Source organism: Dendrobates tinctorius, unplaced genomic scaffold, assembly GCF_039654945.1.
Source record: "Dendrobates tinctorius isolate UK_male_01 unplaced genomic scaffold, ASM3965494v1 ptg000161l, whole genome shotgun sequence".
NCBI classification, from domain to species: Eukaryota; Metazoa; Chordata; class Amphibia; order Anura; family Dendrobatidae; genus Dendrobates; species Dendrobates tinctorius.
Genome location: NW_027361828.1, coordinates 4,612,927 through 4,639,097, shown reverse-complemented (window position 1 = coordinate 4,639,097; position 26,171 = coordinate 4,612,927).

Below are 26,171 nucleotides of genomic sequence, written 5' to 3'. Positions count from 1 at the left end.
GATCTAGGAGGGTGTACACCTTCATATTCCACTAATTCCTGCCTATATCAGTACTGGTACCTGCTGTATGAACAGGTCTCTACCTGTTCCCTCCTAAGCCGTGCCTGCTTGCCCTGTGTCTCCAAGCCATGCCTGCTTGCCCTGTGTCTCCAAGCTGTGCCTGCTTGCCCTGTGCCTCCAAGACATGCCTGCTTTCCCTGTGTCTCCAAGCCGTGCCTGCTTGCCCTGTGTCTCCAAGCTGTGCCTGCTTGCCCTGTGTCTCCAAGCCATGCCAGCCTGATCTGTATCTCATCTATACCAGCCTGCCCTGTGTCTCCAAGCCGTGTCTCCCTACCAGTGTCTCAAGCCGTGCCTGTTTGCCCTGTGTCTCAGCCGTGCCTGTTTGCCCTGTGTCTCAGCCGTACCTGCTTGCCCCATGTCTCAGCCTGCCTGTCAGTCACACCTGTCCAAGTGACTTGTCCCCGAGTGGGATCAGCAGCCATAGCCAGACACCACCCTGGACAGGCACCTGGCAGCTACCTGCCGCACAAGCCTGACCTCACCATCAGAGGCTCCAGCGAAGACCAAGGTACCTGTCGTAGTCACGCCCCTTCCAGGGTAGTCTGGTTTGTGGCACAGTGGGGCCACAACCCCCCGACTCGCACCATTCAGCTAAGGCGTGAGCATGACATTGGGTCTCTGCTTCTGACATTCATGCCGAAAGATTGGTTCATGCTTTTCACCGGGCCCATCCTGACCGCCCTGATGGTGCGGATGAGGGTTCGGTGATCCCTCCTCAAGGGGGGGTACTGTTGTGAATTCTCTCTTTGGCTTCCCTCTGGTGATTACTGAAGATAGTGGAGCTGGTCAGATTGAGAGTTCTCTTTCTGGCCTCCCTCTGGTGGTTACTGGAGGTAGTGGAGCTGATCTGATTGACAGAGGCTTGCCACCTGATAATGAGGAAGACGATTGGAGATCTAGGGTTTCTGATTGGGATTTAAGACAGCTGCCTCCACACTGACGCTATCACAAACAAGGACACATGTACTGTTTATCTCTACTCAAGAATCTGCAGCACTATTATAATATCCGTTTGCAATAACTAATGCCTTTTCTGGCCTTCCTACTGTCATTAGGTGGGAGCCACATGCCAGCTGCAACCTTCTGTATGGTATGTGCCCCATATACATGCACAAGATACATAGATCTCTTTATCCCCTTTTTTTCCCTCTCTATTTCTTTTACAAAGAAAAGTGATTAAGGCTCATTGTGGTCTCTTTTAACACTTTATGGGCATTTCATCATCTTTGCAAGGTAAAGTGTTTTGTTTTGTTAGGCCATAGAATACTGACCATATATCCTATACAGTACTTATAGATTGCTATTCTGACATGATATCCTCTAAAATCTCTATATACTGTAAAAAGGCTGAACCTACTTTAATACTTCTTTGTTCCTAGCAATTGATAATTGAGATAATTACTATTTCCTCACATGTAGACACTCTAGATGAGCTAGACATCATCACCTTAATGCTTCACTAACCCCTTGCTTAACAAAGTAGTATACCATGGATATGAACAACTTCTTGTTACTTCTTCCTGCTGGCCTATAAATGTAGTTAAGATATCTATGGAAATAATGCAAGAAAAAAAACACACGGATAGATTACCTCATTTCTTTCTTAAAGTCCACTTTTTGACAGACTTCATAGGACAATCTGAAAACCTGGGACCTACACATGATATAACTACCAGAAGGTGGATCATTCTCTGTATTCCCTTACCTCTATTCATGTGGTTTTCTTTCTGCTCCATTTTTAGCACCGTTTCTTACAATTTTGTGACTTTTTTTCTTTTCATCTTGTTAATTCTCTTGTTTCCCCACCTAATCACTATAACACCATTGCACTTTCACTAGCGGATACAGCATGTACACCAGATAGCGTTATATAGTAATATTACATGTAGAATACGTGATATACTAAAAATGTACTTATGCTTTGGTTTACTATTTGTTTAGAATTTGATTGTAATATATGCTCTTTTTTTGTTATTATGTATAAACAGATTGCATCCTGACGAAGGCTTTTGTGAGCCGAAACGTTGTTTTGAAACCTTTATTTTTTGCGCAAGACAAACTAATAAAACTCTAAAAGCAACAAGTTCTCTCTTCAATAAAAAACAAAAAATCACACAAGCGCTTACCAGTAAAAACAGGGGAAACTGCGTCCTCAGCTGCTGAGGTCAAGTAAGGGTCAGTGTCAGCCCAAACTAAATAGGATAACAGAAGTGTACAGATTGATCTGCACTATAGGACTGGAGAAAATAAACAATAATAAGTATCAAACAGAAAAACAACCCACTCTAAAGTAAACATGAATAGAATAAGTACATGTATAAAGTTATGGCATATGCAGTAAATGTAACATAACACTCACCAATTAGAGGCAGACCAATAGATATGATGCAGATTAGTTGTGACTGCTGCTCTGTAAGAGAGGTGAGAAGACACATGGCAAGTGTCTTACTCCAATGGGTTAAATGAGCTTTGCTTCTTGACAAGGCAAGTGGCAGCTTGTAAAAGCTGGAGGGAATGAGCGCTTCTAAAAATAGTTTATAGCCAGATAAGTTTCAATGCAGTGGGGCTGTAATGAAGCCCGACACAGGAAGAAACTGTAGAGAGAGGGACGCTGGCTAACACAGAGTGGGGGGAGGGAAGGAGATTGGGAGTGCAAGGGAAAAGCAGGGGAACACTCCGGCCGAAAGTGTCCCTGGATACCTGCTTAAAAACAGCCGCCCAAAAGTACCTGAGCGTGTGACGTCACAGCCCGTACAGGGCAGCACAGGGATCAAAAAGCTAACCAATGCGTTTCAAAGGCCCAAGCTGCCTTCTTCATCAGGGTCATAGGACAATCTGAAAACCTGGGACCTACACATGATATAAGTACCAGAAGGTGGATCATTCTCTGTATTTCCTTACCACTATTCATGTGGTTTTCTTTCTGCTCCATTTTTAACACCTTTTCTTACAATTTTGTGACCTTTTTTCTTTTCATCTTGTTAATTCTCTTGTTTCCCCACCTAATCACTATAACACCATTGCACTTTCACTAGCGGATACAGCATGTACACCAGATAGCGTTATATAGTAATATTACATGTAGAATACGTGATATACTAAAAATGTACTTATGCTTTGGTTTACTATTTGTTTAGAATTTGATTGTAATATATGCTCTTTTTTTGTTATTATGTATAAACAGATTGCATCCTGACGAAGGCTTTTGTGAGCCGAAACGTTGTTTTGAAACCTTTATTTTTTGCGCAAGACAAACTAATAAAACTCTAAAAGCAACAAGTTCTCTCTTCAATAAAAAACAAAAAATCACACAAGCGCTTACCAGTAAAAACAGGGGAAACTGCGTCCTCAGCTGCTGAGGTCAAGTAAGGGTCAGTGTCAGCCCAAACTAAATAGGATAACAGAAGTGTACAGATTGATCTGCACTATAGGACTGGAGAAAATAAACAATAATAAGTATCAAACAGAAAAACAACCCACTCTAAAGTAAACATGAATAGAATAAGTACATGTATAAAGTTATGGCATATGCAGTAAATGTAACATAACACTCACCAATTAGAGGCAGACCAATAGATATGATGCAGATTAGTTGTGACTGCTGCTCTGTAAGAGAGGTGAGAAGACACATGGCAAGTGTCTTACTCCAATGGGTTAAATGAGCTTTGCTTCTTGACAAGGCAAGTGGCAGCTTGTAAAAGCTGGAGGGAATGAGCGCTTCTAAAAATAGTTTATAGCCAGATAAGTTTCAATGCAGTGGGGCTGTAATGAAGCCCGACACAGGAAGAAACTGTAGAGAGAGGGACGCTGGCTAACACAGAGTGGGGGGAGGGAAGGAGATTGGGAGTGCAAGGGAAAAGCAGGGGAACACTCCGGCCGAAAGTGTCCCTGGATACCTGCTTAAAAACAGCCGCCCAAAAGTACCTGAGCGTGTGACGTCACAGCCCGTACAGGGCAGCACAGGGATCAAAAAGCTAACCAATGCGTTTCAAAGGCCCAAGCTGCCTTCTTCATCAGGGTCATAGGACAATCTGAAAACCTGGGACCTACACATGATATAAGTACCAGAAGGTGGATCATTCTCTGTATTTCCTTACCACTATTCATGTGGTTTTCTTTCTGCTCCATTTTTAACACCTTTTCTTACAATTTTGTGACCTTTTTTCTTTTCATCTTGTTAATTCTCTTGTTTCCCCACCTAATCACTATAACACCATTGCACTTTCACTAGCGGATACAGCATGTACACCAGATAGCGTTATATAGTAATATTACATGTAGAATACGTGATATACTAAAAATGTACCTATGCTTTGGTTTATTATTGTTTAGAATTTGATTGTAATATATGCTCTTTTTTGTTATTATGTATGAACAGATTGTCTTCCTGACGAAGGCTTTTGTGAGCAGAAACGTTGTTTTGAAACCTTTATTTTTTGCGCAAGACAAACTAAAAAAGAAAAACTCTAAAAGCAACAAGTTCTCTCTTCATATATTTGGAGTGTACCGGGGTTAGATCTTTTGTATTGTCTTACTGTTTTACCCCTGAGCACCTAACAGTGGTCGAACTTGATCCTATCCACTTTTAATAAAAAATAGAGACATTATTGCTAAATGTTTGTACCTTTTATTAACCCTACAACCAAAGAAATAATTCAATAAATGATACTGATTTAGAGTAGACTTATGGTAAGTTTAGCTTATTAACTATTTTGTGTGGTATGGTTATCTGTTTTAAGACCATAAACATTTAAAGATCGAAAATTGCAATTTGTTTTAGTTTTTGCTAAATGTCCAATATTTTTACAAATAAATGCTAATTTTATTGACCTAAATTTGAAAATACTTTGCTTGACAAATAAACAAACAAACAATCTCAGTATCACTGAGAAGCATTCCAAGGAAATGATCACATAAAGTGACATATCAAACTTGAAAAATTTGCCTTGGATGGAAAACTGGTATCGGCGGAAAGGGACGAAAGTACAATGTATCAAGTCCCAGCACTAATGTTCACCACTGATTTTCAGCTAATGAAAATATGCAAAATTACATATTCAAAACAGTTGGAAACATTTGATTATGTTTCTTAACAAGCTACTATTAAAATAAATTGTATCATTCAGTTGCAATTTATAGAAATTAAATCTTTTGTTTTGCAAGTGTTTTAATTAAATCTACATTTGCTTGACATATTTTGTGCATTATATTCAGTTAATACCTCTTTGTCATTTATGACTACTTTGCAGCTATGGCAGCTATAATTGTTTGAATTTAATTTAAACAATAGAAATAGTAGTCACTTTGCAACATAACATGAGAATAAGCCATGAAACAATGACTAATTTTGAATGTACACAAAAGTACAGTTTGGTTAAATGATCATCTCTGAAAATGTAATAATCATCTCAGCATGGGTAGCAGCACATTTTACAATCACATCACTTAGTGTTCCAAATATTTCTGTAATTTAACTGGTACATTAAAAAGACAGGTGACATTTATCAAAATAGATGCAAACCTTGTCATCTAGTGGGAAGCTTCTCAGTTTGAACATTTAGGCACATAAACACTCTGTGAGAACATTGTTTTGTGCACAATCTTTAAGAGATATCAAGCGTTGATTGAGGATAGCAAGAAATGGGAAACGTTTTAGAGAAAGTGACAAAATTCAACTGTCTGTACATTCTACAATATCACAAAAGATTTTTCTGTATGTTGTATAAAAAAGAAGACATATTGTAAAAGAAAGATGGTAAAGCTTTTCTTAATACAATTCATGATGGGTAAGATATGCTATAATTTACAGCTCAGTTGGGATGTAGTGCTGAGGCTTGCTTTGCTTTACAGAAGATGAACTAATAAATAGGCAAGCATAGTGTAAGGCTCTGTGCCCATGTTGCAGAAATGCTGCGGAATTGTCCACAGCATTTCCCCAACTCTCAGCTGCGGGTAAAACGCATGCGGAATTCGCATGCGGAATTCGCATGCGTTTTCCCACAAAACACAAGTGTTTTTCGCTTGCAGAATGCCAGCGCTTTCCAAGCAATTTGAAGCATCGCTTGGAAAAGTAATTGACAGGTTGGTCACACTTGTCAAACATAGTGCTTGACAAGTGTGACCAACTTTTTACTATTAGCAGCAATAGTAAAATATAGAATGTTCAAAATAATAAAAAAAATTAAAATAGGGATATATTTACCCTCTGTTGGCCCCTGGAGTATTCCCCGTCCTCATTGGCGCTGGTGGCAAATTCCGTTCTCAGGGATGCAGTGTGCGAATGACCTCTGATGATGTAGCGGTCTCGCGAGACCGATATTTCATAGAGATCATTCGTGCAATGCATCCCTGGGATCAGCAGTTGCCGCCAGCGCCAATGAGGACCAGAAGGACTCCGAGGGCCGACAAAGGGTAAGTAAATCCCTATTTTTTTATTTTAATTCTATTTTTTACAGGAACATGGTACCCAGGGCCTGGAGGAGAGTCTCCTCTCCTTCAGACCCTGGGTACCCTCCGGATATGAAGCGCTCACTTCACGCATGGTGGGCATAGCCACACGCATAAAGGGAGCATTTCAATGCAAAACTATGGCAGCAGAATCACCTCGATTCTGCAGAATTAATGGACATGCTGCGGATTTTACCACTATGCGATTCCGCAGGGGAAAAATGCGCAACATTGGCACAGCAATTGCAGAATCCTATAGGATTGCATGGGAATGTGTTTTTTAAGCGATTTTAAGCTTTTCCGCAGCGGTAAAAAACGAGGCGGAAGCGCTTAAAAAACGCAACGTGGGCACACAGCCTAACAAAGTTATAATTGTGTATTAATAAGTAAATAAAATTACTCAGTAGGAAAAAATCCAAAGTAACCACTATCCTTACCTAATGATACAGTCAGTTATCTGGAGATTGTTTGTTATCACTGTTAAAAATATGATTTTACATAGTACATATTCATTATGAATACATGGTCATTCTGACTCCTCCAGATAAGGAGGCTTTTTTTTGCAGTAGCTAATATGGAGAGGGGTCTCAAGCAGAAAATCTCACTTTAAGGTTCTAAGGTTAAATACTCTTACATTTCTCCTTCTATGTTGTATCTCCTGGTATTGATGTGGCTTCCCAACCATCTTTCTCCTGCCTACTACTCTGTCCACTATTAATAACTGACAGGCTATTATGCACAGAGCCCCCAGGACAGTATAATTAACCTAAAAACTAAGCAATCAAAATCAAGCTATCAAATGCAAGGCCTGACTCTGATGATTCATGACCGTGCAGGGCACATCCAACATTATGAAAATTCCATGTGGCATTCACTTCTATTTTTACTCCCTCTGTTTCTACTTCTGTTGCTGTTTGAATTTGCCTGACTTGGTGATTGAGTCCTTTTGGAATCTTGCATAATGACCCTGATCAAGTAGCATTCAAGGAAAGTAAATTAACAGTCCTAAAAAAATTATGTAATGCCGAGGAGTACTGCACTGAATTTTGGTGCTGGGCCATAGGCTCATAGTGGAATTACAAGTCCTTTGCCACTGGTTATGTACTGGACTTTTTGACAAAATCAAGCATGTGATTGTACAGTTCCCTTATCCTGACTCCAGAGACTCATCTATGTCTCTGACAATCCACCTTAGTATACGCTAATGAGAATGCAGTCAGAATTGCACCACAGCAAATTTTTTTGATTCTAAAGTAACAAAGGATCTTGTGTTAACTTTGCGAAAATTATGTTTTCCCATGAAAGATAGTGCTATTTACAATACACCTCTAATGAAGAGTGCTAAAAAGTAAATAACTAAAAAGTTGTGTGTTTATTGGCACCCTAAATTTTGAGTCCATTTTATTTTTACATCCTTAAAACTAGGGAAGGGTGAACCTGAACGATAGATTTCGGGAGTGCTGAACCCGGAACATAGACTTTTTAATGTACGTCAGTTTTCCTGTTCAGGTTCTCCAGACTAATAAAACTTGTTGAAAGAGTGCATCACAGCCAATCAACAAGCTTTAAGACTGTGGACACTTCCGGAGCCATCACAGACATGCCAGATATTTGCATGGCTGTGATTGGCTGGAGGAGCACGGGACCTGGCCCGTGTAAAGGTCGGATCATGAATGCCGCTGCTATTCTGCTCTTATCAGTTTAAGGACAGGACACAGCTGGTGTGAGGGATGGAATATGATTCTAGAGAAAAGTGGTTGGATTTTCACTGCAACCCCGCTTGTGGAAGTACTGTGTCAAAAGCTGCTGTGTGTACTCTGCTAACTACTGTATATGTGTGGGAGTACTGTGCAAAACCCGTTGTGTGCACTCTGCAACCTTGCCTGTGGGAGTACTTTTCCTTTAAGCCGCTGTGTGTACTTTGCACCCATCAGCCTGTAAAAGTCATGCTTCTTTAAGCCACTCTGTGTCTTCTAGTAGTGTTGTAAATAAGAAATTGGCATCACCTAGCTCATTGTCATTTGTAGTCCAAAGAAAAAAAATTTTCTGCACGGCTGGGTGTTTTTTAGTAGTCTGAAAAATAAATAATTGGTATTATACATTTTGTTGCCATTTGTAGGCCAAAGAAATATTTTTTCTGGGCTGCTGTCTGTTTTCCAGTAGTCTGAAGAATAATTGGCATCAGCTGCCTCTTTGCTATTTGTAGTTCAAAGAAATATTCTTTTCTTGAAAGCTGTGTATTTTCAAGTAGTCTGAGAAATAAATAATTTAAATAATTGGCACCAGCCATCTCATTGTCTTGTAAGCCCAAGAAATAATTTTTCTGGACTGCTGTCCATTTTCTAGGAGTGTTGCAAATAAATAATAAGCATCAGCCATCTCGTTGCCATTTGTAGGCCAAATAAATGTTTTTTCTGTACCACTGTCGTCTTTATAGTGGTATGAAAAATAATTGGCATTAGCTGTCTCGTTGCCATTTGTAGTCCAAATAATTTTTCATTGTTGTGTGTTCTCTATTTGTCTGAGAAATTAACAATTGGCATCAGCTGTTTCTTTGCCATTTTGCACATTTGTAGGCCAAAGAAAAATTTTTCTGGACTGCTGTCTGTTTTATTGTAGTATGAGAAATAAATAATTATCATCAGCCAACTCGTGGCCATTTGTAGGTCATAGTAATAATTTTTCAGGATCGCTGTGTCTTTTTCATTAGAGTTGCAAATGCATAATTGGCATCAGCCATCTCATTGCCATTTGTAGGCCAAAGTACAACACTTTTTGGACAACTGTATGTTTTTTTAGTAGTGTTGTAAGTAAATAATTGGCATCAGCCATCTTGTTGTTATTTGTAGGGTAAACTAAAAATGTATTTGGACTGCTGAGTGTTTATTAGTAGTGTGACAAATAAATAATTGGCATTAGATATCTTACTTCCATTTGTAGTCCCAAAAAATAATTTTTAATTGGCATCAGCCATCTCATTGCCATTCGTAGTCCAAAAAATATTTGTCTGTTTTCTAGAAGTCTAAGTAAAAAAAATTATTGGCAACAGCTGTCTCTTTGCTAATTGCAGTCCAAAGAAATAATTTCTCAGGAATACATTTTTCTGTTAGTGTTATGAATAAATAATTGGCATCAGACATCACATTGCCATTTGTAGGCCAAATAAATAATTTTTCTGGACAGCTATGTGTTTTAGTCTGAGAAATAAATAATTGGCATCAGCTGTCTCATTCCCATTTGTCGTCCAAACAAATAATAATCATTTTTCAAGTCCGTTTTTTTTTTTTTACTAGTGTTGCAAATAAATACTTGGCATCAGCCATCTTGTTGCCATTTGTAGGAAAAGAAATACTTTTTTCTGGACCACTGTGTTTTTTAGTTTAGCGTGAGAAATAATTGGCACCAGCGTTCTCATTACCATTTGCATGCCAAATAAGCAATATTTCTGGTCGCTGTCTGTTTTCTAGTAGTGTTGTAAATAAATAATTGGCATCAGTCATCTCACTGCCATGTGTAGGCAAAAAAATTATTTTTCAGGACAGCTTTGTGTTTTCTATCAGTCTGAGACATAAATAATTGGCATCAACTGTCTCGTTCCCACTTGTAGTCCAAGCAAATAATCATTTTTCAGGAACTTTTTTTCTCAATAAATATTTGACATCAGACATCTCGTTGCCATGTGTAGGCCAAAGAAATTTATTTTGGACCTCTGTCTGTTTTCTAGTAGTCTGAGAAAAAATAATTGGCATCAGCTTTCTTTTTGCCATTTGTAAGCTAAAGAAATAATTTTTCTGAACCTCTGTGCCCTTTCTAGTAGTCTGGCAAATAAATAATTGGCTAAAGCAATCTCGGTGACATTTGTAGGCAAATAAAAAAAATGACTAGTGTGTGTTTTTAGTAGTGTGGCAAATATATAATTGGCATCAGCAATCTCATTTACATTTGTAGGCCAAGCAAATAATTTTTCTGGACTGCTCTTTGTTTTCTAGTAGCGTTGCAAATTAATAATTAATATAAGCCATCTTGTTGTCATTTTTAGTACAAACAAATATTTTTTTCTGGACCAATGTGTGTTTTCTAGTAGTGTGGCAAATAAATAATTATCATCAGTCATTTAATTGCCATTTATGGGCCAAATAAATAATTTTTCTTGACTAGTGTGTCTTTTCTAGTAGTCTGACAAATGAGCATCAGCCATCTCATTTCCATTTGTAGGCCAAACTAAATAATTCTTTGAACCGCTGTGTGCTCTCTTGTAGTCTGGAAAATAATAACTGGCATCAGCCATCTCATTGTCATTTGTAGGCCAAACAATATTTTTTTAGTCCTCTGTGTATTTTCTAGTAGTGTGGCAAATAAATAATTTGCATCAGCCATCTTGTTGCCATTTGTATGTCAAACAAATATTTTTTCTGGACTGCTATGTGCTTTCTAGTAGTCTGAAAATAAATAATTGGCATCAGATGCTTTTTTGTCAGTAATGTGCACAAAAACCATTTCCAAAAATGAGGACAGCATGGTGTAGCTAGTGATGGTGGTGGTGGTGTATCTGCTGCAGGGAGAGAATGTGGTCATTCTGTGCCTGCTACATGCCTTAAAACAACACTTTCCTCTGGTGCATGCAGGCAACAAGACGTTATGCGTCCTTCCAAAGGATTGAATACCACTGAACAAATGGTGAGGTCACAAGATGTTGAAAAGGCTAGATTATTTGTATGAGAGTGGTTCCAGTTCCTTTGCGTTATTTCTCACCTGGCCCACTGTGGAAAGTGTACCGTTGGCACCTGTGGAATCTGGTTTCCACCTCACTCCCTTAGAATTCAATCAAGCAGTCTGAGTTCCAAGTCATACAGCAGTCTCTTCTGCTTTTTGATGACTCTGCTGGCTGGGATTCCATGACCCATCCACCTGGCCCTTCCTCAGAAAGTTACCTCGTCTTCCTAATCTACTTTCTCCAATGCCTCCTCTTCAAGTTCCAATAAGACCTGAACCATCATCTACAGCACAGCAAGGGGAAAATGACAGCAGGCTGTTTTTCATCTCACACCATGCAGAAGCTGTAGACTGGGATCAAACATCAGACAGATGAGTGGTTGGTACCAGTGAACCTCAAGCCTGGCCTAGTGGTGTGATAAAGGGGGAAATATCATATCAGTTCTAGGCATAGCTGACTTGATGTACATGCATTGCCTTGCGTTTGTGCTAAATTTGATGGTGTGGAGTTTCCTTAAACATTATCCACACATGCCAGATCTGCTGCTGAAAGTGATGTCAGGGTGTGCTCGCTTTTCGTGTTCTCACACTGCTACTTCTTGACTGTCTGAGCTACAGTGTCACTTCTACCTTCCCGCTCACAGGCTGATATGTGATGTAGAAACAAGGTGGAACTTTACCTTGCATATGCTTGAGAGACTGTGTGAGCTGCAGCAGGTAATAGTGGAGTTTTTGCTGCAGTTTTCATGGCTGAGTCTCTGTGCAGAATAACACCACTTCACAAGCAATGAGTGGGCCTACATGTGTGAAGTGTGTGCCGTGATTCACTGCTTCCAATACTCCACCAATATGGCCAGTGTTGATGACGCCATCATCAGTGTTACTCAGGCTTGAACAGGCGCACCGGCGAACAGGAGAATCCATTGATGGGTTTCTGTACAAGAGAAGGCCAAGACCCTCTTATATGAGCAGTACTTGGCACAGTATGCTTGAATCATTATGTACAGACAAAAGCAGCATCTTATTCATTTGATAATCTACCCAGCTACATTTGCATGTAGCTGAAAAATGGGGCCCTGGAGGTGGTTACTGGTGAGCTCTTGGCACCCCAATCCAACATTCTCATTATTATACCGCATATATATGTCTGCTAGAAAAAGCAATTCGGTCTATGATGGGTGATGTGGTGGCACAGAAGGAAGAGTAGCAGGGCCCATTCACACCTTTATCAGGCTTGCCTTCCACACAAGGCTCAGTGGGTGGGTTACTGATCCATCAGCAGCCAGGTACCCAACTATACAGCCAGGGAACAGTTTGGGAGAATGTTGAGGAAGAGGAGGAACAATTATGCTCACAGCAGGGTGTCAGTCAGATCAGGGTGGCATTCAGCAGGGTGGCTTTCAGATCAGGGTGGCTTTCAGATTTTCTAGTAATGTAGCAAATAATTAGCATCAGCCATTTTGTTGCCATTTGCATCACTTGAGCGAGGATGGGGGATAAAAAGAAGTCAGATGAAATTCCTCGAAAAGAGGACAGCTTGTCTTTGCCTCTGGGCAGCCTGGCACAATAAATGTTGCTGTGTGTGGATCATACAGGACTTGTCCGCACCTTTGGATGACAACTATACCAGCGGCACCCAGCCAGTCATTAATTCTATTTCCCATTTGTTTCATTTGAGTAACTACTCCCCAAGTAAAAAAAACAAAGAACTGTGTTGGCTACCTCCTTCTTTGCCTTTTCCACCAACACCACTGTGTCCACCTCTTCCTCCAATTGGATGTACACCTCGATGTTCTAGATTGCTAGTTTTAGTTTTGTTAATTCTAGGCTGAGTTAAGTCAGATCCATAAAAAAAAAAACATGAAAAACTTAAAAACAAAAAGAAAACAAAAGCAGAGTTGGACTGCTTCTCCCTTGCTTCGTCTACCCATACTGCCAGATCCTCCTCTTCCTCCACTTGGTGTGCACACAAACATGAATTGTGCAGGTTTGACGCTGCATATTTATGCAGCGTCAAACCCACAGCGGCCAGCTGTGACAGCATAGTGCATGGGATTTCTAGAAGACACTGACATGTGGAGAATGCTGCATGTCAATTTCTCTTCCGGAGATGCTTGTCTCTGCAACAGAAATGTAATCACTAGGATTTATTGAATGCGGTAGATCCACATGGTTCAGTGAACACATGCGGGTTTACCTGTGCTCAACAAAAGGTAGCACTTTGGATGCAGCAAACATCTGCTACTTCCGAATCATGGGAATGAACTCTTAAAGGTGCATAGACCCATTTCTCTATGAACCTCATCACTGATCTGCCATCCCCATAAGGGAAGACTGTTGTATGTGGGGAGGAGGGGAAAGTTGTTTGTGGACAGAATTTGCAAACATTGTCACTTTGCTCCTGTTTCCAGATTGCCTAGCTCCCAAACCTTAAGTAACTTGTTCATTTAATGTGCGGTGTGTTTACATGGGATTCCGGGATACATTGTTTTTGAACAAGGCATTCAATTTGCTTCCAGCTTTTGGAGGATATTCTGTAATAAAATAAATATTGAATATTCTTTTTATTTGTTTATTACTCAGAAACCAATGGTCTGACAGAGCGTGACAACCTGCCACTCCAAAAATGTATTTAGAGATGTGTCTCTGATCATCAGTTTGACTTGATGGAATATCGGCCTTTAGCTGAGTTTGTCATAAATAAGCAATATTAAGAGTCCATTTAGATTTCTCAGTTCTTTAGTAATCTTGGTTATCGTTCTGGAATATTTTTATCAACTTAATTGGATATTCCATAGGCTGGTACATCTGTAGACAAGTGGAAGCTAGAAATTAGTGAATTTATTTTAGTTGGACTGAATTCCATTAGAACACAGAAAAAAATTAGCATTTTTGAGAAAGCAGATTTTTGTAAATTCATTTCAAGCAGATTTAACAAAATGATGGCAGGCTGTCCACCATTTTGCTGAACTCTTGATGACTGGCAAATAGTTGAAAAAATAACAAAATTTATATTCACGGTTCACCTGTCCTGGTCCACTGATGTTCACTGTTCAAACTTGGTCCTCAGACCTGCCTTTTCTTTTTTCCTATTGCTAGCCAAATATTCCAGCTTTTTCACTCTAGGTCAGGACTGCAGGTCGCAACCAGGCCCCAGAGTTCAATGTGTGCTGTACATGGTGACATCACAGACATGTGGCATGCAGTGACCTCTGAGGCCTGGTTGCAGCTGGAAGTTGTGACGAGATTGCAGATGTACCAGTAGAAAAAATGAGGACCCAGCTGGTCAGCAAGTTCTCAGGGCAACTTCTTTCTGTTTATGCAGCTCCAGCATGTTCATTCAAGCTTGAGACTTCTGGCTGTGACCAAGCCTCAGAGATTCTGCACCTCTCATATCCCAGACATCATGATGTGTGACACACAGTGACCTCCGAGGCCTAGTCATGGCAATAAGTCCCAATTTAGAGTGAATAGACTGGTAAATTGCATAAATAGGGGCAGCACTGGGACTGGACAGCGGACAGCATATGGGCTGGACAGGTGAGAGGTGAGGTGATTATAAGTTTTTTTTTTTTTTTTACATCTTACATTTATTATGCTCTGGGGTCCAGAAAGGGACATAATGAGGGTCATTTAGGTCAAAGGCAATAACTTTGATGCAAATGTTTTAGAAAAATACCTGCATAATTTAACAAATTCAAATTTTTTCAGATCCGCTCTTCTCTAATTGAAGCTTTTCTGATTTGAGATGAAAGAAAATCTGAAAAATGGCACATGGTAGACAGTCAGCTTCTGCTAATAAAAGATGAATGGTTGAGCTGAACATTGTTGTTTGGGACGTAGTGGGATTAACCATTACAAATATCAAGTTCAAGGTCCCTTGCACCAAGCTAGGACCCCAGTTCATTGTTTTATACAAAATTACAAAGGTCATTAAACCTGTAGCCCTCAGTTTAAAGCTTCCCACTTCCATTCGAATTCCCAATGTGTTTCATAAATCCATACTTAAAGTATATAACCCCCCAGTCCCCAATGTTAACAATCCTCTTTCTGTCCTGGTTGGGGGCAGTCATGAGTACGACGTACAAAAATGTTTTGACTCAGGTTACGATAGGGTCCTCAAAATATGTTTTACATTGGAAGAGTTGTGAGCTAAAAGATCTTATGTGTTGGCTACCATCATCAACGCTGGCAACCTGATTCCAAGATCATGTCATGGTAAGCCTGGTTTTATGTTCCTATTATATGCACTTTTCTATGTATCTTCCCTCTTTTTCTATTGGTGAGCTGAGCCTTTGTTTTCTGCATTCTGTGCAGAAAATTCTGCAAGCAAATATGCAACGTGTGCACATACCCTAACAAAGGCTCAGCTTACCAATTGAAAAAGAGGGAAGATACATAGAATAGAAACTTCCTTTTTTGGAGTTGTTAGATATCAGTGCAGCAGTTTTAAGATGTTATCCTGGAACTATTTTTGTGCACAGTTCAGACATGGAGCTTGGGGGTTTACCAAGAGAGAAAAATCAATCGGATGTATATATATGTATATATATATATATATATATATATATATGTATTCCTCTTACTCAGTGGAATCTGGAGATGGACATCAATATGTTCCACAGGGAGCCACTGATCTCTGATAACCTAGGTAGAGTACCAACCACCAATGTACATGGCATGATAATCTGTTAGCTGTCACAGCTGAAGGCCATTATAGGGGAAGCCAAGCACTGCCACGCAAACCAACATTAACCCTCTCACTGATTTTTTTTCTATGAATCATGATTGGCGGATTCACATGGAACAGTAAATTTCAGGAAATGCTACTCAAACTTAATCCTTTGTGGATAGATCCACTCATCTATCAAAGCTGCCAGTTACAAGCAAAGCTAGACCTAATTTCACCTCATCTTCATGCTCCTCCCTGCTTAGTTTATTCCTCATTTATTTTACTTTGGACCCTATTTTGACAACCCTTTCACTTGATATTTCTGCTCATGTTCTGAACTTCCTGATATTGACTCTGCATCTGGACCATCTACTTTCAGCCTGAATATCCAGGGACTAGTCGGTCTGTGAAAGCACTTTTATGAATTGCCAAACAGACTATCAAACAATTTGATACTTGTGAAAAAGTCCTAATTCTTCTGTGGTCCAGCTCCCTGCTACAACCCCTGGTCTCTGTGTTTTTGCTGCATCAGTGACATCACAACTGCCGTATACATCACCACTGCAGCCAATCACTTAGCCCACTGACTCTGTTAATATACATTGCATGCTATAGCTAGTGATTGATTAACCCCTTCACTACCAAGGGTGGTTTGCATGTTAACACCCGGGCCAATTTTTACAATTCTGACCACTGTCCCTTTATGAGGTAATAACTCTGAAACGCTTCCATGGATCCCGGTGATTCTGACATTGTTTTCTCGTGACATATTGTACTTCATGTTAGTGGTAAAATTTCATTCATATAACTTGCGTTTATTTGTGAGAAAAACAGAAATTTGGCGAAAATTTTGAAAATTACGCAATTTTCCAACTTTGAATTTTTATGCCTTTAAATCACAGAGATATGGCACACAAAAAAGTTAATAAGTAACATTTGCCACATGTTTACTTTACATCAGCACAATTTTGGAACCAAAATTTTTATTTGTTAGTAAGATATAAGGGTTAAAAGTTGACCAGCGATCTCTCATTTTTGCGACACCATTTTATTTTTACGGACCACATCACATTTGAAGCCACTTTGAGGGGTCTATGTGATAGAAAATACCCAAAAGTGACACCATTCTATAAACTGCACCCCTTAAGGTGCTTAAAACCACATTCAAGGAGTTTATTAACCCTTCAGGTGCGTCACAGGAATTTTTTGAATATTTAAAAAAAATTAACATTTAACTTTTTTTCACAAAAAAAATTACTTCAGGTTCAATTTTTTTTATTTTACCAAGTGTAACATTAGAAATTGGACTGCAAAAATTATTGTTCAATTTGTCCTGAGCACGCTGATACCTGATATGTGGGGGGAACCACTGTTTCGGCGCATGGCAGAGCTCAGAAGGGAAGGAGCGCCGTTTGACTTTTTCAATCCAAAATTGGCTGGAATTCTGATCGGACGCCATGTCGCGTTTGGAGAGCCCCTGATGTACCTAAACAGTGGAAACCCCCCACAAGTGACCCCATTTTTGAAACTAGACCCCCTAAGGAACTTATCTAGATATGTGGTGAGAACTTTGAACCCACAAGGGCTTCAAAGAAGTTTATAATGTACAGCGGTACAATTAAAAAAATCATATTTTTTCCACAAAATGATCTTTTCACCCCCAATTTTTATTTTCCCAAGGGTAACAGGACCCTAAAAGTTATTTTGCAATTTGTCCTGAGTATGCTGATACCCCATATGTGGGTGTAAATGACTCTTTGGGCACATGGCAGAGCTCGGAAGGCAAGCAGCTCCATTTGACTTTTTTGGCTGGAATTGAGATCGGACACCATGTCGCGTTTGGCAAGCCCCTGATATACCAAAACAGTGGAACCCCCCACAATTTACACCATTTTGGAAACTAGACTCCCCAAGGAACTTATCTAGATTTGTGGTGAGAACTTTTAACCCCCAAGTGCTTCACAGAAGTTTATAACGCCCAGGCGTGAAAATAAAAAATTTATTTTTTTTCCACAAAAATGATATTTTTGCCCCAAAATTTTTATTTTCCTAAGGGCAACAGGAGAAATAGGACCCCAAAAGTTGTTTTGCAAATTGTCCTGAGTAGGCTGATACCCCATATGAGGGGGGTAAAACACTGTTTGGGCACATGGCAGAGCTTGGAAGGGAAGGAGCACCATTTGACTTTTTCAATGCAGAAATGGCTGGAATTGAGATCAGACGCCATATTGCGTTTGGAGAGCCCCTGATGTGCGCAAATAGTGGAAACCCCCAATTCTAACCCTAACCCTAACCCTAGCCCTAATGGGAAAATGGAAATAAATACATTTTTTTTATTTTATTATTTTTCCCTAACTATGGAGGTGATAACGGGGGGTTTGATTTACTATTTATGGAGGTTTTTATATTTGGCAGCTGTCGCACGCTAAAAGACGCTTTTTATTGTAAAAGTAGTTTTTGCATCACCACATATTGAGAGCTATAATTTTTCCATATTTTGACCCACCGAGTCATGTGAGGTCTTATTTTTTGCGGGACGAGTTGACACTTTTATTGGTATCATGTTCGGGCATGTAACATTTTTTGATCGCTTTTTATTTCGTTTTTTGGGACACAGAATTTACAAAAACCAGCGTTTCATGAATTTCTTTTGGGTGGTGCGTTTACGCCGTTCTGGGTGCGGTAAAATTTATAAGGCGGTTTTATTCTTCGGGTCAGTACGGTTACAGCGATACCTCATTTATGTCTTTTTTTAGGTTTTGGCGCTTTTATGCAATGAAAACAATTTTATATAAAAAATAATTATTTTTGCATCACTTTATGCTGCGAGCTATAACTTTTTTATTTTTTTGCTGATGATGCTGTATGGTGGCTCGTTTTTTGCAGGACAAGATGACGTTTTCAGCGGTACCATGGATATTTATATGCATCTTTTTGATCGCGCGTTATTGCACTTTTTGTTCGGCGGTATGATAATAAATCATTATTTTTTGCTTCGTTTTTATTTTTATTTTTTAAGGGGTTCGCTAAAGGGGTTAACTAATGGGACAGTTTTATAGGGCGGGTCGTTACGGACGCGGCGATACCAAATATTTTTTTAATTTATTAAGCAATTTTTTTAAAATTATTTTTACACTTTTTTTAATTTTTTTTTTACTTTATTACAATGTCCCAGTGGGGACATAACTGTCCTGTGACAGATCGCTGATCTGTCACATCACAGATCACTGACAGATCAGCCATCTGTCACAGGCACTGCACAGGCTTCCTCATGCCTGCGCTTTGCAGGCACTGAGGAAGCCAGCTTCCTGCAGGCCCCCGGAGGTCCCCATCGCCATATTGGATCTGGGGACCTGCAGGAAAGGAGCCCCCCGCAGCAGCGCTGCACATTGCGCTGCCATGGGGGGCTCAGGGAAGCACGGAGGGAGCCCCCTCCCTGCCGATGCTTCCCTTTAACCCCCGGTACACCGCGATCGTGTTTGATCGCGGTGTGCAAGGGGTTAACGTGTCGGGGGTGGTTCGTGACCACCCCTGACACATTGTGCCGGGTGTCAGCTATGATAATTAGCTGACACTCGGCCGCGATCAGCGGCGCTCACCACTTGGGCGCCGCTGATCGCGATGACGTAATATTCCGTCCATGGTAATTAGGTCCAGGGTCACATGGACGGAATATTACGTCAATTGTAGGTAAGGGGTTAAGTGGAAAAGGAACTTCTTTAAAGCAGATAAATTAAAGCATGCTTATGAATGCGGTAATGTATGCAAGCAAAAAAAATAGGTTATAGTGTGTCAAAAATTATTTTAAAACTTTTGGGACCCTATTGAAAGGATAATTTAACAGTAAATGTATGTCCTGCCAGTGGCAGTTATCCTATAAAATGTTATTAGTGTTAGGATCACATTACAAGAGTAGTAAATATGCTATGTTGGAACTTTGTACGCAAGAGCAAAACAGATTGTGTTTTTTGGATTGTGGCATTTCATTAGTTTTAGATTTAGCACACTGCAATTCTATTATCTATAAAAGATTACCCTTATTGCAGACATGGCTAAGTAATAAAATAAATATTCTCAATTTTTCTACTCTCATCCTATTTTATTCCAGTTTTATTTAATATCTAAAATAACAAAGGATGTAAAGGATATTATATTTCACTCTTGCTTGGGAAAAGGTTATATGGGTTTGACTGTTGAAAAATGAGAAAGATAAATTTGCATTAAAATGTAATTGCGAGAGAGATGTTTGAAGAATAATAAGAATGTGCCTGGGAAAAAAATCCTAAAACTGTACCAGTGTTTCAAAAGATAATATAAAATTTTTACTCAATTGCAAAATGCTTCAAAAGAATGTCATAAACTTGCAAAGTTACTTGTCAGTTGATACAGCCCTGACATTAGATAAAATTGAGTAAAAACACAATCTAGTCTGTTTTATTCTCTACAATGAAAATATATGAAATACAAGAAAATGCATATGAGAAAATGAGAAATGCAAACTGTCTCGTATATATGCTCTTACTAGTGATGAGCAAATACATTCGGCACTATTGGTTACTCGCACGAATAGTATGCTATTTGAGCTATTCGTTACCCAGCGAGTAATTTGGTATTCGCCTTGGTATGTTTGGAGCTTTATTTGCTTGCCAATCACAGTAATGACGGCACGATCTTTGGTGTGGAATTACTGTGATTGACTGCTCAAACACCTTGCGTTTGTTGCGCTGTCATGTGCATGACAGTGCTGCAAACACTGCTTCTAATTGAGGATTAAATCATCACTGTTGGTAAGAGAGCTACAGTTCCCACACTGTCAAAAGACAGCATGTGTGCGCAGCTGTGATCAGAGATATAAAGTTTACCTCTGGTCACTAGTGTCAGCAAATGGGACTACAGCTCCCATCAGCAGACGCCTGCTGCCACTAGTAACAGTGAGAGCAGGAGCGGCTGATGGGTAAATTCATCAGCCGGCTCCTGCACTGTAAATAAATAATTTAAAAAAACGGCATTGGTTCCCCTGTTTTTTTGATAACAAGCCATGCAAAACTTAATGCTGGGAGTTGCAACCCTCAGCTGTCTGCTTTAGCAAGGCTGGTTGTCAAAAATGGGCAGGACCCCACACCATTTTTTTAAATTATTTGTTTAAATAACTGGACTAGACTTAAGGGGAGCATATAAAAGGGTCCTTGGAGCGCACATCGGAGTGCTAAGATCCTCTATGTTTTATGTGAGTCAGTGAATATGTTACCACTCTGTGTGCACGAGTGCCACCTCTAGCATGGTGATTGTGTGTCTAGGCAGGCAGTGTAGGGTGTGAACTTCTGCTTGACTTAGGATCTGACTCCAGGCATCCTAAATCGCATGTGATATTTAGCACAACTGAGTGTCAGAGCAAGCTCAACCACCAGCCTAGACTGTCCTGGGGGTAGCCATAGGGACCCCAACTAGCGTCATTACTTACTATACTCCTGTGAAGTCTAACAGGGTATAGCTTCGAGTGCTCTGCTATTGTACCAGTCTGTGGATCAACCAAGCAGGTATATTTGCACTCTTTACACATGGAGTGACCTTTAACTCCGTGTGTTTATGGTGCGCCATTGTTTATTAGCTGCTGTTCCTCCATCACCGCACAGTGGACCAGGGGTTGCGATCGCACCTCCTCAAAATTTATATTTAGTGCAATCTGCAAACCCTAACAGTATCTTAGCACCAGGGTCTGGCTAGCAATGGTGGACGAGGAGTGCTACATTCAGCAGCTGGAGGGCAGGTTGTCTGCTTTAGAGCGCATGACTGCAGCTGTGGATGTTACTGTGGTAGCAGCTCATGCAGTAAGTGAAACTGTCTACAGTTTCCGCTGCCACCCCTGGTCCGTCTCTCACGCACTTCCCCCTGCTCGATAAGTTTTGGCTGACAGCAAAGTCTGTTGGGGATTCGTGAACCAGTGCTCTATTCATTTTGAGCTACTGGCATCACATTTTCCATCAGAGCAGGCCAAGGTGGGATTTGTGGTCTCTTTGTAGGTTATAGCAGGTATGCAGGATGCAGTGACAAGACGCGAGACTGGGTTGTACTTTGGGAAGTAACTTTTATAAATTGCAGCCGCTAGGGCTATACTAAGCAACCAAAACAAAATAACAGCAATTGTCCTCGCAGTACTCTCTACAACCAAACACTATTTAAAGCGAACACGACTAACCTGGCAAAGGCCGGTTATTATAGGGCCATGATATGGCCGACTACGGGTCCTTATTTCCTATAGTGTCACTTATCCACCCTGACGTCCCTCGGTGTCTCTGTTGGAGCTGCTTTGGCGTTGCAGCCGCTGGGCCCAGCTGCTGAGGATCTGGCATAGTCTTCGGGCGCTCCAATGCCCAGGAGGGGTAGGGACACAACAGGCCCTGGGTAAGTCCTTTGATGAGGTAACCCCCCTGGGAAGGCAGCGGGGTACCGCTCGTTAGCGAGTTAAGGGAGACTCCAGTCCCCAAGCAGGGGTGTGTCGCAGTTACCAGGAGTGGCAGTTAGTCGGCCACATGCACGGCCTGAGGCTGTACAAAGAGTCTCTCTGTTAGCGAGAAGCAGGCCCCAACTGCCGGCTGCAGCGGGGTGATGGCAGCCGCGGGCAGTGATGAACAGGCCGCAGATGCGGGCTGAAGCGGAGCGGCGGCGTCTGCGGGCGGCAGCGGGCAGGCCACAACCGTGGGCTTGAGTGGGGCGGCAGCGGCCGCGAGAGGCAGCGGACAGGCCATAACGGGCTGGAGCACAGTGGCAAGACCACGGACAACCGTGGGCAGGTAGTGGCTCTGGATCGGAGTGAAATTACAGTCTCGTCGGTAAGCTCGGCATCTCCTACCCGAAGGCTGCTGTAAGTCTCCCCTCAGCTGCTGGCCTCCTGTCTGGTCACTGTATGTCGCTCTGGCTCTCACGCCCCCACAGTCTCTTGCTCCATGTCTGCCATTCAGCTAACTGCCTCTCTTATGCGCTCCCTGCCCCTTTTATACTCGCCCCTCCCCTTGTTGTCCTGTCACTCTCAGCCGTCCACCTTTCCCCTCCATTCCCCAGGTACAGTTCCCTTAGGAACCTAAATGGCGGTCCCCTCAGTTCCGGCCTGGACACTCTGCATGGGGCCATCCCCCCTACACTCCCCCATCCTGTATGCTCGCCAGTCCTCGGGCAAGGGCCTTAGTATACTTGGGTTAGTCTGCGCGGAGATGTCAGTTTTTGTTGCCATATGAACTGGTCCTGTTCATATTGTTTGGGGGGTTTGCCAGCTGTTCACCGCTCGGAGCGTCTAAGTTCGACTAGGGTGTAGTCTTCTGGGGTGGTGGACGTTGGTGGGCTAGCTGGTTCGGGCAGGCTAGTTGGATTAGTTGAGTTGTCATTGAGTGTAGAGCCCATGGATATCGTGGGGAAGTCTTCTTCGTCGTCCGGGTCCCAGCCACTGGCAATGGTTCAGATACCTGAGGAGTAGGTTCAGGTTGTACCGGGTCAGTGGAAATACATGGACGTAACATATTACGGTGCACAATGCGAGTGGGCAGTGTTCTGTCTTTCTCGGGTTGTATTTCGTATACAGGTCCTTCAGGGTTTACACGGCGTAGGACTCGGTAGGGACTCTCTACCCAGCGTGGCTCTAATTTGTTCTGGGGCCATTGGTCTAATACGAGTACTCGATCTCTGATTTGGAGGTTGGGAGGTGGAGGTAGATTCCTTCCTGGGTGTTCTCAGTCTTGGGGTTTGCTATGAACAATTCGATGGAGAGTTTGCAGCTGGAGTCCCACGATGATACCCCTGTCCAGGGCTGGGGCTCCTCTGGGTCCCACTCTACCTCCGTGATCCCTTTGCATTCTCGTCCAAATAGCAGTGAGTAGGGGGTATAGCCGGTAACTCGGTTCACCCGGTTGATATAAACCCATACTAGTTCAGGGACATATTCGGGCCAACGGGCCTTCTTGTCACTCTCCAGAGTACGCAACATTAGGATTAATGTCCGATTAAATCGTTTGCAGGCCCCGTTCCCCTGCGGGTGATACGGCATGGTCCGGGATTTGTCAATACCATAAAGACGGTGTAGTTCCTCCATAATTTTCCCAAAAGGCATGCTCCTTGGTTGGAATGTATACGTTGAGGACAGCCGTACACTTGTATGAAGTTTCTACAAATTGTGGAGGTGGCCGACTCCGTGGTTTGGTACCAAGTGGGCGTGACCACAGCAAACTTGGTGAAATGGTCTACCATGACAAGGCAGTGTTCATACCCATGGAATGCGGAAACAATGGTCAGGTAATCCACCATCAGAAGCTCGAGGGGCGACGAGGTCACTATTGTTTGTACTGGGGCTCGCTGGGCGGGCAGTTTGGCTAATTTGCAGTGGCAGGCCCGGAAAGTTTCATCCACAACAGCATGCAAGCGTGGATGGTAAATTGTCTGCTGTAACCATTGCAAGGTCTTTTGAGCTCCGAAATGAGCCCCTTCTTCGTGGGCTTTTTTTGCCAGTTCGCTGAGTTGGGCTCCGGGCGCAACTACCTGCCAAATCGTCAGAGATGTTGTCCGTGATGTCATTTTACGATACAATAGTCCCTTTCTGATTACCAGCCTCTCCCATTGTCGTAACATCAGCAACATGTCCTGAGTCAAAGTTTGTCTTTGGGAGTCAGTGGGCAGTTTGCCAGCAGCTACCCATTGCCAGAGGAGTCCAATTTCTTCATCTACTTGCTGCTGTTGGATCAATTTATCACGGGATTGCTCCAACATGCCTCTAAGGTTTCCTTAGGGTACTTTCTGGGTGGCAGCCATGAGTACGGAGGCGGTGAGGGCGAATGGTATCTCTTCCACTGCCAGTTTGTCATCTCGACTTTTCCCTGGAGTTGTATGTCGGATCCTGGAAAGGGCGTCAGCGTGTACATTTTCAGCCCCTCTTTTATAGATGATCTTATAGTTGAATTTAGCCATCCGGGCCACCCACCTTTGTTCAAGAGCTCCCAGTTTGGTGTTCTCCAAATGGGCTAGCGGGTTATTGTCAGTTCGCACCACCACTTCGGAGCCTGCCAGGTACTCTGCGAACTGCTCCATCATGGCCCACACTACTGCGAGGAGCTCGAGCTTAAAGGAGCTGCAATTGTCAGGGTTGTGCTCGGAATCATGAAGTGAGCGTCTTCCGTACGCGATCACTCTCTCCCGGCCGTCTTGAACCTGTGACAACACAGCACCTAGCCCGTAGAGACTCCCGTCAGTGTGCAGGATGAACGGTTGCGAGAAATCCGCATGCGCTACCACCGGGGCACCCGAGAGTGCAGCCTTAAGGTCTTGGAAGGCCTCTTCTTGGGGTTGTTGCCACTGGATTTTCCATCCATTTGCCCCAGCGGGAGCACCCTTCAACAGGTCGTGTAGGGTTTGGGCTCGACATGCAAAATTATTTACGAAACGACGGTAGTATCCTGCCAACCCCAGGAAGGCCCGCACGTCTTTTATCGTCTCGGGGGTAGGCCATCCCTGGATGGCGGTAACCTTTTCCTGGGATGGTTTTACGCCCTCCGCCGAGCCGGTATGCCCCAAATATTCGATTTGGGTGCGAAATCGGTGGCATTTCTGGGGTTTTACCTTCAACCTGTACTTTTGCAGCCGGCTGAGTACCTGCCCCAACCGCCTCAGGTGGTCCTCGAACGTGGCAGCATAGATGATGATATCATCTAGGTATATTAACAAGGCCTTGAAATTGAGATCCCCAGACACCGCTCCATCAACCGCTGAAAACTCCCCAGGGCGTTGGCCAGTACGAACGACATCCGATTGAACTCAAATAGTCCCATGGGAAGTATGAATGCCGTCTTAGCCCTGTCTTCTTCTGACATGGGCACCTGCCAGTACCCGCTGGCAAGGTCCAAAGTCGAAAAGTACGTCGTCTTCCCCAAGGCGGACAAGGATTCTTCTATACGGGGTAGCGGGTACGAGTCTTTGATGGTGCAGGTGTTCAGCTTTCGATAGTCCATGCAGAACCATAGGGTGCCATTCTTTTTGCTGACCAACATGATGGGAGCTGCCCAGGGGCTTTGGCTTTCTCGGATAACTCCCTTTCATAGCATTTGAGCCAGTAAAGTTTTCACCTCTTGGTAGAGCTGTGGAGGAATCTGCCGATATTGATCGTGGATTGGGGCCACTCCTGCCGTGGGAATTCCATGGGTGATGGCGGTGGTGCATTCAAAATCATCTTCATGACTTGCAAATACCTTGTGATACTGTCCGAGCAGTGTTTTTACCTGGGAGAGTTGAGCTGAAGTCTGGC